Source organism: Styela clava, chromosome 11 (assembly GCF_964204865.1).
Source record: "Styela clava chromosome 11, kaStyClav1.hap1.2, whole genome shotgun sequence".
Lineage (NCBI taxonomy): Eukaryota > Metazoa > Chordata > Ascidiacea > Stolidobranchia > Styelidae > Styela > Styela clava.
The window spans coordinates 1,942,266-1,955,826 of NC_135260.1; the positions used below are offsets into that span (position 1 = coordinate 1,942,266).

At 40.0% G+C, this 13,561-nt stretch overlaps 6 non-coding genes and 3 pseudogenes across 6 annotated transcripts; all 9 read left to right on the forward strand.

Moving 5' to 3' along the window:
* The first annotated feature begins 300 nt into the window (after positions 1 to 300).
* On the forward strand, positions 301 to 419 carry LOC144430054 (5S ribosomal RNA). The gene has a single exon (XR_013479299.1). It is a non-coding gene; the product is annotated as a 5S ribosomal RNA (ribosomal RNA).
* Positions 420 to 1,619: 1,200 nt separating this feature from the next.
* On the forward strand, positions 1,620 to 1,738 carry LOC144430016 (5S ribosomal RNA). Its single transcript, XR_013479262.1, has one exon. It is a non-coding gene; the product is annotated as a 5S ribosomal RNA (ribosomal RNA).
* Positions 1,739 to 3,527: 1,789 nt separating this feature from the next.
* Positions 3,528 to 3,646, forward strand: LOC144430017 (5S ribosomal RNA). The gene has a single exon (XR_013479263.1). It is a non-coding gene; the product is annotated as a 5S ribosomal RNA (ribosomal RNA).
* Positions 3,647 to 4,844: 1,198 nt separating this feature from the next.
* On the forward strand, positions 4,845 to 4,963 carry LOC144430019 (5S ribosomal RNA). Its single transcript, XR_013479264.1, has one exon. It is a non-coding gene; the product is annotated as a 5S ribosomal RNA (ribosomal RNA).
* Positions 4,964 to 6,163: 1,200 nt separating this feature from the next.
* On the forward strand, positions 6,164 to 6,272 carry LOC144430134 (5S ribosomal RNA; annotated as a pseudogene).
* A 1,773-nt stretch (positions 6,273 to 8,045) lies between these two features.
* On the forward strand, positions 8,046 to 8,164 carry LOC144430055 (5S ribosomal RNA). Its single transcript, XR_013479300.1, has one exon. It is a non-coding gene; the product is annotated as a 5S ribosomal RNA (ribosomal RNA).
* A 1,200-nt stretch (positions 8,165 to 9,364) lies between these two features.
* Positions 9,365 to 9,473, forward strand: LOC144430135 (5S ribosomal RNA; annotated as a pseudogene).
* Positions 9,474 to 10,655: 1,182 nt separating this feature from the next.
* Positions 10,656 to 10,764, forward strand: LOC144430136 (5S ribosomal RNA; annotated as a pseudogene).
* A 1,773-nt stretch (positions 10,765 to 12,537) lies between these two features.
* On the forward strand, positions 12,538 to 12,656 carry LOC144430057 (5S ribosomal RNA). The gene has a single exon (XR_013479303.1). It is a non-coding gene; the product is annotated as a 5S ribosomal RNA (ribosomal RNA).
* The last annotated feature ends 905 nt before the right edge of the window (positions 12,657 to 13,561 follow it).

Genomic DNA, 13,561 nt, shown 5'->3' on the forward strand with positions numbered 1-13,561 from the left:
TAACACGTCAGGCCTCAATAACAAACAAGCGAGTTATATCAGCGACTCGATGCTTGCGTTAAGCCATACACCAGAGATAAAATACCTATGAGGAAAAACATGCAATCAATAAATTAACGCATGTAACCAATAATAACAAAATTTGACACTGGTAGAATATGTCGGCGGTAAGCCACTGAGCGAAACAGCGACTGCCTGAGTTTCATTGTTTGTGACTCTACAAACGAAACGGTTGCGCTTCGCTTCTCTCTCTTTAGGCGTTGCCTAAATATAAATACCCGAATATGGCTCGTCGATATCGCCTACGACCATACCACGTTGAATACACCCGATCTCGTTCGATCTCGGAAGTTAAGCAACGTCGGGCTCGGTTAGTACTTGCATGGGTGACCGGCTGGGAATACCGGGTGCCGTAAGCTTTTCGCTTTTATCAAAAATAAAAGGAATGCTGTCTGAACAAAACATAATTTAAAATAAATATGTTATAAAATATTTCAGATTGTCGAGGACTGAATAATAACTAACAGGGGCGAAACGCAACTTTACGAATAGTCACTGAGACCCGTCATCGATATTTCGAATGCGTCTTAATAGGTATACTATATATGGCAGAATAATCGGTGCCACTATAGAGTGAGTTAGGATATGGGAAATCGAGATAAGACGGCTTAATTAATCACATGACGGATCACGGCCAATCGCCCGGTTATCAGTCAAGGCGAGTTATTTCATTTCGGAAGCATGGAATTAATGGTAGCGGAAGCCGTAACTTACCTGCGGTAACATGGACTACCTTACGACGACGAAGGGTCTAAAAACTATCCTTTAATGGAATTCGAACCCACGCAGAGTAATCAGAGGTGTGGTAACGAGCGTAAATCTAACACTTAGCACGATGCGCCACACGGTTGAGCATGAGTTTTACCATAGCTTGAAATCTACCTATATCTAGTATTACATAGTGCGATCTACGTCAATTCAGTACTTTAGCGCAGGTTCAAAGCCTTCATTTTGCATCCCTAGTAGATATCTCATTAAATTTAGTTAGACTGACTGACTATTAACGTTGATACATTTTTATTAAACCGGACTTAATCGAAAAATTAAACTCTCGCCAAGTTACGGCCGATCACCGAAGTGCCACGCGCTTGTGAGAGTTTATATATAACTTTCGATACTGTGTGAGTGCACGTAACCTAGCTTTGAGCACATATAATAAAAAAAAGCTTATAAGAAGGGCAACTTTCATATATACTGTCGAACTATCTGGGTTATGTGCAATACAATGGGCATCCGCTTATCAAAAAGCTTTGTCAATAACACGTCAGACCTCAATAACAAACAAGCGAGTTATATCAGCGACTCGATGCTTGCTTTAAGCCATACACCAGAGATAGAATATCTATGAGGAAAAACATGCAATCAATAAATTAACGCATGTAACCAATAATAACAAAATTTGACACTGGTAGAAAATGTCGGCGGTAAGCCACTGAGCGAAACAGCGACTGCCTGAGTTTCATTGTTTGTGACTCTACAAACGAAACAGTTGCGCTTCGCTTCTCTCTCTCATTAGGCGTTGCCTAAATATAAATGACCGAATATGTCTCGTCGATATCGCCTACGACCATACCACGTTGAATACACCCGATCTCGTTCGATCTCGGAAGTTAAGCAACGTCGGGCTCGGTTAGTACTTGCATGGGTGACCGGCTGGGAATACCGGGTGCCGTAGGCTTTTCGCTTTATCAAAAATAAAAGGAATGCTGTCTGAACAAAACATAATTTAAAATAAATATGTTATAAAATATTTCAGATTGTCGAGGACTGAATAATAACTAACAGGGGCGAAACGCAACTTTACGAATAGTCACTGAGACCCGTCATCGATATTTCGAATGCGTCTTAATAGGTATACTATATATGGCAGAATAATCGGTGCCACTATAGAGTGAGTTAGAATATGGGAAATCGGAATAAGACGGCTTAATTAATCACATGACGGATCACGGCCAATCGCCCGGTTATCAGTCAAGGCCAGTTATTTCATTTCGGAAGCATGGACTTAATGGTAGCGGAAGCCGTAACTTACCTGCGGTAACATGGACTACCTTACGACGACGAAGGGTCTAAAAACTATCCCTTAATGGAATTCGAACCCACGCAGAGTAATCAGAGGTGTGGTAACGAGCGTAAATCTAACACTTAGCACGATGCGCCACACGGTTGAGCATGAGTTTTACCATAGCTTGAAATCTACCTATATCTAGTATTACATAGTGCGATCTAGGTCAATTCAGTACTTTAGCGCAGGTTCAAAGCCTTCATTTTGCATCCATAGTAGATATCTCATTAAATTTAGTTATAAAACATCATTAAATTGTAAATATCCCAGGATTGGAGTTGGTAACTATTTGAACACCTGAGACAGTATATGAGTAAGCGAAATATGGCGTTAGGCCTCACGCTATAGTTGTACCAGAAATGTCGGGCTTGCAATATAATGTTGAATACGCCCGATCAAGAAATATCAACAACATAGGTCCAATTAGTACTTGAATAATTAGTGATCAACGTGTAACATAAAGTGCCCCAGTTACGACTTTAACAAGTCATGGCGAGAACCACTAACAAGAGATCAAATTTGGCAATATTGCATTATCACTGTTGTCACCGTTACCTCAACCTGTTGTGTCTGGAGTCGTTTTCTTCCATTAACACCGGACACCGGAATATCGGGTTGCTTAATATGTCTCAAAGTCCGGCTTTTGTTAGTATTTCATGTTTAACTTTTTTCTTAGTATGATGTAATGTGAGACTCACTCCCTCAAAAGTGACGCTGCTCGATATTATTCACTGGTTTATCGTGTCTTCATTCACACTGAAATGCATTTTTTATCTTTTACAATTATATTTGTCCGATGTGTACTTTCGGTTTGTGATAAAATAAACTACAGACTGGCTGACTATTAACGTTGATACATTTTTATTGAACCGGACTTAATCGAAAAATTAAACTCTCGCCAAGTTACGGGCGATCACCGAAGTGCCACGCGCTTGTGAGAGTTTATATATAACTTTTGATACTGTGTGAGTGCACGCAACCTAGCTTTGAGCACATTATAATAAAAACAAGCTTATAAGAAGGGCAACTTTCATATATACTGTCGAACTATCTGGGTTATATGTAATACAATGGGCATCCGCTTATCAAAAAAGCTTTGTCAATAACACGTCAGGCCTCAATAACAAACAAGCGAGTTATATCAGCGACTCATGCTTGCGTTAAGCCATACACCAGAGATAAAATACCTATGAGGAAAAACATGCAATCAATAAATTAACGCATGTAACCAATAATAACAAAATTTGACACTGGTAGAAAATGTCGGCGGTAAGCCACTGAGCGAAACAGCGACTGCCTGAGTTTCATTGTTTGTGACTCTACAAACGAAACGGTTGCGCTTCGCTTCTCTCTCTTTAGGCGTTGCCTAAATATAAATACCCGAATATGGCTCGTCGATATCGCCTACGACCATACCACGTTGAATACACCCGATCTCGTTCGATCTCGGAAGTTAAGCAACGTCGGGCTCGGTTAGTACTTGCATGGGTGACCGGCTGGGAATACCGGGTGCCGTAGGCTTTTCGCTTTTATCAAAAATAAAAGGAATGCTGTCTGAACAAAACATAATTTAAAATAAATATGTTATAAAATATTTCAGATTGTTGAGGACTGAATAATAACTAACAGGGGCGAAACGCAACTTTACGAATAGTCACTGAGACCCGTCATCGATATTTCGAATGCGTCTTAATAGGTATACTATATATGGCAGAATAATCGGTGCCACTATAGAGTGAGTTAGGATATGGGAAATCGAGATAAGACGGCTTAATTAATCACATGACGGATCACGGCCAATCGCCCGGTTATCAGTCAAGGCGAGTTATTTCATTTCGGAAGCATGGAATTAATGGTAGCGGAAGCCGTAACTTAGCTGCGGTAACATGGACTACCTTACGACGACGAAGGGTCTAAAAACTATCTCTTAATGGAATTCGAACCCACGCAGAGTAATCAGAGGTGTGGTAACGAGCGTAAATCTAACACTTAGCACGATGCGCCACACGGTTGAGCATGAGTTTTACCATAGCTTGAAATCTACCTATATCTAGTATTACATAGTGCGATCTACGTCAATTCAGTACTTTAGCGCAGGTTCAAAGCCTTCATTTTGCATCCCTAGTAGATATCTCATTAAATTTATTTAGACTGACTGACTATTAACGTTGATACATTTTTATTAAACCGGACTTAATCGAAAAATTAAACTCTCGCCAAGTTACGGCCGATCACCGAAGTGCCACGCGCTTGTGAGAGTTTAAATATAACTTTCGATACTGTGTGAGTGCACGTAACCTAGCTTTGAGCACATATAATAAAAACAAGCTTATAAGAAGGGCAACTTTCATATATACTGTCGAACTATCTGGGTTATGTGCAATACAATGGGCATCCGCTTATCAAAAAGCTTTGTCAATAACACGTCAGACCTCAATAACAAACAAGCGAGTTATATCAGCGACTCGATGCTTGCGTTAAGCCATACACCAGAGATAAAATATCTATGAGGAAAAACATGCAATCAATAAATTAACGCATGTAACCAATAATAACAAAATTTGACACTGGTAGAAAATGTCGGCGGTAAGCCACTGAGCGAAACAGCGACTGCCTGAGTTTCATTGTTTGTGACTCTACAAACGAAACGGTTGCGCTTCGCTTCTCTCTCTTTAGGCGTTGCCTAAATATAAATACCCGAATATGGCTCGTCGATATCGCCTACGACCATACCACGTTGAATACACCCGATCTCGTTCGATCTCGGAAGTTAAGCAACGTCGGGCTCGGTTAGTACTTGCATGGGTGACCGGCTGGGAATACCGGGTGCCGTAGGCTTTTCGCTTTTATCAAAAATAAAAGGAATGCTGTCTGAACAAAACATAATTTAAAATAAATATGTTATAAAATATTTCAGATTGTTGAGGACTGAATAATAACTAACAGGGGCGAAACGCAACTTTACGAATAGTCACTGAGACCCGTCATCGATATTTCGAATGCGTCTTAATAGGTATACTATATATGGCAGAATAATCGGTGCCACTATAGAGTGAGTTAGGATATGGGAAATCGAGATAAGACGGCTTAATTAATCACATGACGGATCACGGCCAATCGCCCGGTTATCAGTCAAGGCGAGTTATTTCATTTCGGAAGCATGGAATTAATGGTAGCGGAAGCCGTAACTTAGCTGCGGTAACATGGACTACCTTACGACGACGAAGGGTCTAAAAACTATCTCTTAATGGAATTCGAACCCACGCAGAGTAATCAGAGGTGTGGTAACGAGCGTAAATCTAACACTTAGCACGATGCGCCACACGGTTGAGCATGAGTTTTACCATAGCTTGAAATCTACCTATATCTAGTATTACATAGTGCGATCTACGTCAATTCAGTACTTTAGCGCAGGTTCAAAGCCTTCATTTTGCATCCCTAGTAGATATCTCATTAAATTTATTTAGACTGACTGACTATTAACGTTGATACATTTTTATTAAACCGGACTTAATCGAAAAATTAAACTCTCGCCAAGTTACGGCCGATCACCGAAGTGCCACGCGCTTGTGAGAGTTTAAATATAACTTTCGATACTGTGTGAGTGCACGTAACCTAGCTTTGAGCACATATAATAAAAACAAGCTTATAAGAAGGGCAACTTTCATATATACTGTCGAACTATCTGGGTTATGTGCAATACAATGGGCATCCGCTTATCAAAAAGCTTTGTCAATAACACGTCAGACCTCAATAACAAACAAGCGAGTTATATCAGCGACTCGATGCTTGCGTTAAGCCATACACCAGAGATAAAATATCTATGAGGAAAAACATGCAATCAATAAATTAACGCATGTAACCAATAATAACAAAATTTGACACTGGTAGAAAATGTCGGCGGTAAGCCACTGAGCGAAACAGCGACTGCCTGAGTTTCATTGTTTGTGACTCTACAAACGAAACAGTTGCGCTTCGCTTCTCTCTCTCATTAGGCGTTGCCTAAATATAAATGACCGAATATGTCTCGTCGATATCGCCTACGATCATACCACGTTGAATACACCCGATCTCGGAAGTTAAGCAACGTCGGGCTCGGTTAGTACTTGCATGGGTGACCGGCTGGGAATACCGGGTGCCGTAGGCTTTTCGCTTTTATCAAAAATAAAAGGAATGCTATCTAAACAAAACATAATTTAAAATAAATATGTTATAAAATATTTCAGATTGTCGAGGACTGAATAATTACTAACAGGGGCGAAACGCAACTTTACGACATCGATATTTCGAATGCGTCTTAATAGGTATACTATATATGGCAGAATAATCGGTGCTACTATAGAGTGAGTTAGAATATGGGAAATCGGAATAAGACGGCTTAATTAATCACATGACGGATCACGGCCAATCGCCCGGTTATCAGTCAAGGCGAGTTATTTCATTTCGGAAGCATGGACTTAATGGTAGCGGAAGCCGTAACTTACCTGCGGTAACATGGACTACCTTACGACGACGAAGGGTCTAAAAACTATCCCTTAATGGAATTCGAACCCACGCAGAGTAATCAGAGGTGTGGTAACGAGCGTAAATCTAACACTTAGCACGATGCGCCACACGGTTGAGCATGAGTTTTACCATAGCTTGAAATCTACCTATATCTAGTATTACATAGTGCGATCTAGGTCAATTCAGTACTTTAGCGCAGGTTCAAAGCCTTCATTTTGCATCCATAGTAGATATCTCATTAAATTTATTTATAAAACATCATTAAATTGTAAATATCCCAGGATTGGAGTTGGTAACTATTTGAACACCTGAGACAGTATATGAGTAAGCGAAATATGGCGTTAGGCCTCACGCTATAGTTGTACCAGAAATGTCGGGCTTGCAATATAATGTTGAATACGCCCGATCAAGAAATATCAACAACATAGGTCCAATTAGTACTTGAATAATTAGTGATCAACGTGTAACATAAAGTGCCCCAGTTACGACTTTAACAAGTCATGGCGAGAACCACTAACAAGAGATCAAATTTGGCAATATTGCATTATCACTGTTGTCACCGTTACCTCAACCTGTTGTGTCTGGAGTCGTTTTCTTCCATTAACACCGGACACCGGAATATCGGGTTGCTTAATATGTCTCAAAGTCCGGCTTTTGTTAGTATTTCATGTTTAACTTTTTTCTTAGTATGATGTAATGTAAGACTCACTCCCTCAAAAGTGACGCTGCTCGATATTATTCACTGGTTTATCGTGTCTTCATTCACACTGAAATGCATTTTTTATCTTTTACAATTATATTTGTCCGATGTGTACTTTCGGTTTGTGATAAAATAAACTACAGACTGGCTGACTATTAACGTTGATACATTTTTATTGAACCGGACTTAATCGAAAAATTAAACTCTCGCCAAGTTACGGGCGATCACCGAAGTGCCACGCGCTTGTGAGAGTTTATATATAACTTTTGATACTGTGTGAGTGCACGCAACCTAGCTTTGAGCACATTATAATAAAAACAAGCTTATAAGAAGGGCAACTTTCATATATACTGTCGAACTATCTGGGTTATATGTAATACAATGGGCATCCGCTTATCAAAAAAGCTTTGTCAATAACACGTCAGGCCTCAATAACAAACAAGCGAGTTATATCAGCGACTCGATGCTTGCGTTAAGCCATACACCAGAGATAAAATACCTATGAGGAAAAACATGCAATCAATAAATTAACGCATGTAACCAATAATAACAAAATTTGACACTGGTAGAATATGTCGGCGGTAAGCCACTGAGCGAAACAGCGACTGCCTGAGTTTCATTGTTTGTGACTCTACAAACGAAACGGTTGCGCTTCGCTTCTCTCTCTTTAGGCGTTGCCTAAATATAAATACCCGAATATGGCTCGTCGATATCGCCTACGACCATACCACGTTGAATACACCCGATCTCGTTCGATCTCGGAAGTTAAGCAACGTCGGGCTCGGTTAGTACTTGCATGGGTGACCGGCTGGGAATACCGGGTGCCGTAAGCTTTTCGCTTTTATCAAAAATAAAAGGAATGCTGTCTGAACAAAACATAATTTAAAATAAATATGTTATAAAATATTTCAGATTGTCGAGGACTGAATAATAACTAACAGGGGCGAAACGCAACTTTACGAATAGTCACTGAGACCCGTCATCGATATTTCGAATGCGTCTTAATAGGTATACTATATATGGCAGAATAATCGGTGCCACTATAGAGTGAGTTAGGATATGGGAAATCGAGATAAGACGGCTTAATTAATCACATGACGGATCACGGCCAATCGCCCGGTTATCAGTCAAGACGAGTTATTTCATTTCGGAAGCATGGAATTAATGGTAGCGGAAGCCGTAACTTACCTGCGGTAACATGGACTACCTTACGACGACGAAGGGTCTAAAAACTATCCCTTAATGGAATTCGAACCCACGCAGAGTAATCAGAGGTGTGGTAACGAGCGTAAATCTAACACTTAGCACGATGCGCCACACGGTTGAGCATGAGTTTTACCATAGCTTGAAATCTACCTATATCTAGTATTACATAGTGCGATCTACGTCAATTCAGTACTTTAGCGCAGGTTCAAAGCCTTCATTTTGCATCCCTAGTAGATATCTCATTAAATTTATTTAGACTGACTGACTATTAACGTTGATACATTTTTATTAAACCGGACTTAATCGAAAAATTAAACTCTCGCCAAGTTACGGCCGATCACCGAAGTGCCACGCGCTTGTGAGAGTTTAAATATAACTTTCGATACTGTGTGAGTGCACGTAACCTAGCTTTGAGCACATATAATAAAAACAAGCTTATAAGAAGGGCAACTTTCATATATACTGTCGAACTATCTGGGTTATGTGCAATACAATGGGCATCCGCTTATCAAAAAGCTTTGTCAATAACACGTCAGACCTCAATAACAAACAAGCGAGTTATATCAGCGACTCGATGCTTGCGTTAAGCCATACACCAGAGATAAAATATCTATGAGGAAAAACATGCAATCAATAAATTAACGCATGTAACCAATAATAACAAAATTTGACACTGGTAGAAAATGTCGGCGGTAAGCCACTGAGCGAAACAGCGACTGCCTGAGTTTCATTGTTTGTGACTCTACAAACGAAACAGTTGCGCTTCGCTTCTCTCTCTCATTAGGCGTTGCCTAAATATAAATGACCGAATATGTCTCGTCGATATCGCCTACGATCATACCACGTTGAATACACCCGATCTCGGAAGTTAAGCAACGTCGGGCTCGGTTAGTACTTGCATGGGTGACCGGCTGGGAATACCGGGTGCCGTAGGCTTTTCGCTTTTATCAAAAATAAAAGGAATGCTATCTAAACAAAACATAATTTAAAATAAATATGTTATAAAATATTTCAGATTGTCGAGGACTGAATAATTACTAACAGGGGCGAAGCGCAACTTTACGACATCGATATTTCGAATGCGTCTTAATAGGTATACTATATATGGCAGAATAATCGGTGCTACTATAGAGTGAGTTAGAATATGGGAAATCGGAATAAGACGGCTTAATTAATCACATGACGGATCACGGCCAATCGCCCGGTTATCAGTCAAGGCGAGTTATTTCATTTCGGAAGCATGGACTTAATGGTAGCGGAAGCCGTAACTTACCTGCGGTAACATGGACTACCTTACGACGACGAAGGGTCTAAAAACTATCCCTTAATGGAATTCGAACCCACGCAGAGTAATCAGAGGTGTGGTAACGAGCGTAAATCTAACACTTAGCACGATGCGCCACACGGTTGAGCATGAGTTTTACCATAGCTTGAAATCTACCTATATCTAGTATTACATAGTGCGATCTACGTCAATTCAGTACTTTAGCGCAGGTTCAAAGCCTTCATTTTGCATCCCTAGTAGATATCTCATTAAATTTAGTTAGACTGACTGACTATTAACGTTGATACATTTTTATTAAACCGGACTTAATCGAAAAATTAAACTCTCGCCAAGTTACGGCCGATCACCGAAGTGCCACGCGCTTGTGAGAGTTTATATATAACTTTCGATACTGTGTGAGTGCACGTAACCTAGCTTTGAGCACATATAATAAAAAAAAGCTTATAAGAAGGGCAACTTTCATATATACTGTCGAACTATCTGGGTTATGTGCAATACAATGGGCATCCGCTTATCAAAAAGCTTTGTCAATAACACGTCAGACCTCAATAACAAACAAGCGAGTTATATCAGCGACTCGATGCTTGCGTTAAGCCATACACCAGAGATAAAATATCTATGAGGAAAAACATGCAATCAATAAATTAACGCATGTAACCAATAATAACAAAATTTGACACTGGTAGAAAATGTCGGCGGTAAGCCACTGAGCGAAACAGCGACTGCCTGAGTTTCATTGTTTGTGACTCTACAAACGAAACAGTTGCGCTTCGCTTCTCTCTCTCATTAGGCGTTGCCTAAATATAAATGACCGAATATGTCTCGTCGATATCGCCTACGATCATACCACGTTGAATACACCCGATCTCGGAAGTTAAGCAACGTCGGGCTCGGTTAGTACTTGCATGGGTGACCGGCTGGGAATACCGGGTGCCGTAGGCTTTTCGCTTTTATCAAAAATAAAAGGAATGCTATCTAAACAAAACATAATTTAAAATAAATATGTTATAAAATATTTCAGATTGTCGAGGACTGAATAATTACTAACAGGGGCGAAGCGCAACTTTACGACATCGATATTTCGAATGCGTCTTAATAGGTATACTATATATGGCAGAATAATCGGTGCTACTATAGAGTGAGTTAGAATATGGGAAATCGGAATAAGACGGCTTAATTAATCACATGACGGATCACGGCCAATCGCCCGGTTATCAGTCAAGGCGAGTTATTTCATTTCGGAAGCATGGACTTAATGGTAGCGGAAGCCGTAACTTACCTGCGGTAACATGGACTACCTTACGACGACGAAGGGTCTAAAAACTATCCCTTAATGGAATTCGAACCCACGCAGAGTAATCAGAGGTGTGGTAACGAGCGTAAATCTAACACTTAGCACGATGCGCCACACGGTTGAGCATGAGTTTTACCATAGCTTGAAATCTACCTATATCTAGTATTACATAGTGCGATCTAGGTCAATTCAGTACTTTAGCGCAGGTTCAAAGTCTTCATTTTGCATCCATAGTAGATATCTCATTAAATTTAGTTATAAAACATCATTAAATTGTAAATATCCCAGGATTGGAGTTGGTAACTATTTGAACACCTGAGACAGTATATGAGTAAGCGAAATATGGCGTTAGGCCTCACGCTATAGTTGTACCAGAAATGTCGGGCTTGCAATATAATGTTGAATACGCCCGATCAAGAAATATCAACAACATAGGTCCAATTAGTACTTGAATAATTAGTGATCAACGTGTAACATAAAGTGCCCCAGTTACGACTTTAACAAGTCATGGCGAGAACCACTAACAAGAGACCAAATTTGGCAATATTGCATTATCACTGTTGTCACCGTTACCTCAACCTGTTGTGTCTGGAGTCGTTTTCTTCCATTAACACCGGACACCGGAATATCGGGTTGCTTAATATGTCTCAAAGTCCGGCTTTTGTTAGTATTTCATGTTTAACTTTTTTCTCAGTATGATGTAATGTAAGACTCACTCCCTCAAAAGTGACGCTGCTCGATATTATTCACTGGTTTATCGTGTCTTCATTCACACTGAAATGCGTTTTTTATCTTTTACAATTATATTTGTCCGATGTGTACTTTCGGTTTGTGATAAAATAAACTACAGACTGGCTGACTATTAACGTTGATACATTTTTATTGAACCGGACTTAATCGAAAAATTAAACTCTCGCCAAGTTACGGGCGATCACCGAAGTGCCACGCGCTTGTGAGAGTTTATATATAACTTTTGATACTGTGTGAGTGCACGCAACCTAGCTTTGAGCACATTATAATAAAAACAAGCTTATAAGAAGGGCAACTTTCATATATACTGTCGAACTATCTGGGTTATATGTAATACAATGGGCATCCGCTTATCAAAAAAGCTTTGTCAATAACACGTCAGGCCTCAATAACAAACAAGCGAGTTATATCAGCGACTCGATGCTTGCGTTAAGCCATACACCAGAGATAAAATACCTATGAGGAAAAACATGCAATCAATAAATTAACGCATGTAACCAATAATAACAAAATTTGACACTGGTAGAATATGTCGGCGGTAAGCCACTGAGCGAAACAGCGACTGCCTGAGTTTCATTGTTTGTGACTCTACAAACGAAACGGTTGCGCTTCGCTTCTCTCTCTTTAGGCGTTGCCTAAATATAAATACCCGAATATGGCTCGTCGATATCGCCTACGACCATACCACGTTGAATACACCCGATCTCGTTCGATCTCGGAAGTTAAGCAACGTCGGGCTCGGTTAGTACTTGCATGGGTGACCGGCTGGGAATACCGGGTGCCGTAAGCTTTTCGCTTTTATCAAAAATAAAAGGAATGCTGTCTGAACAAAACATAATTTAAAATAAATATGTTATAAAATATTTCAGATTGTCGAGGACTGAATAATAACTAACAGGGGCGAAACGCAACTTTACGAATAGTCACTGAGACCCGTCATCGATATTTCGAATGCGTCTTAATAGGTATACTATATATGGCAGAATAATCGGTGCCACTATAGAGTGAGTTAGGATATGGGAAATCGAGATAAGACGGCTTAATTAATCACATGACGGATCACGGCCAATCGCCCGGTTATCAGTCAAGGCGAGTTATTTCATTTCGGAAGCATGGAATTAATGGTAGCGGAAGCCGTAACTTACCTGCGGTAACATGGACTACCTTACGACGACGAAGGGTCTAAAAACTATCCTTTAATGGAATTCGAACCCACGCAGAGTAATCAGAGGTGTGGTAACGAGCGTAAATCTAACACTTAGCACGATGCGCCACACGGTTGAGCATGAGTTTTACCATAGCTTGAAATCTACCTATATCTAGTATTACATAGTGCGATCTACGTCAATTCAGTACTTTAGCGCAGGTTCAAAGCCTTCATTTTGCATCCCTAGTAGATATCTCATTAAATTTAGTTAGACTGACTGACTATTAACGTTGATACATTTTTATTAAACCGGACTTAATCGAAAAATTAAACTCTCGCCAAGTTACGGCCGATCACCGAAGTGCCACGCGCTTGTGAGAGTTTATATATAACTTTCGATACTGTGTGAGTGCACGTAACCTAGCTTTGAGCACATATAATAAAAAAAAGCTTATAAGAAGGGCAACTTTCATATATACTGTCGAACTATCTGGGTTATGTGCAATACAATGGGCATCCGCTTATCAAAAAGCTTTGTCAATAACACG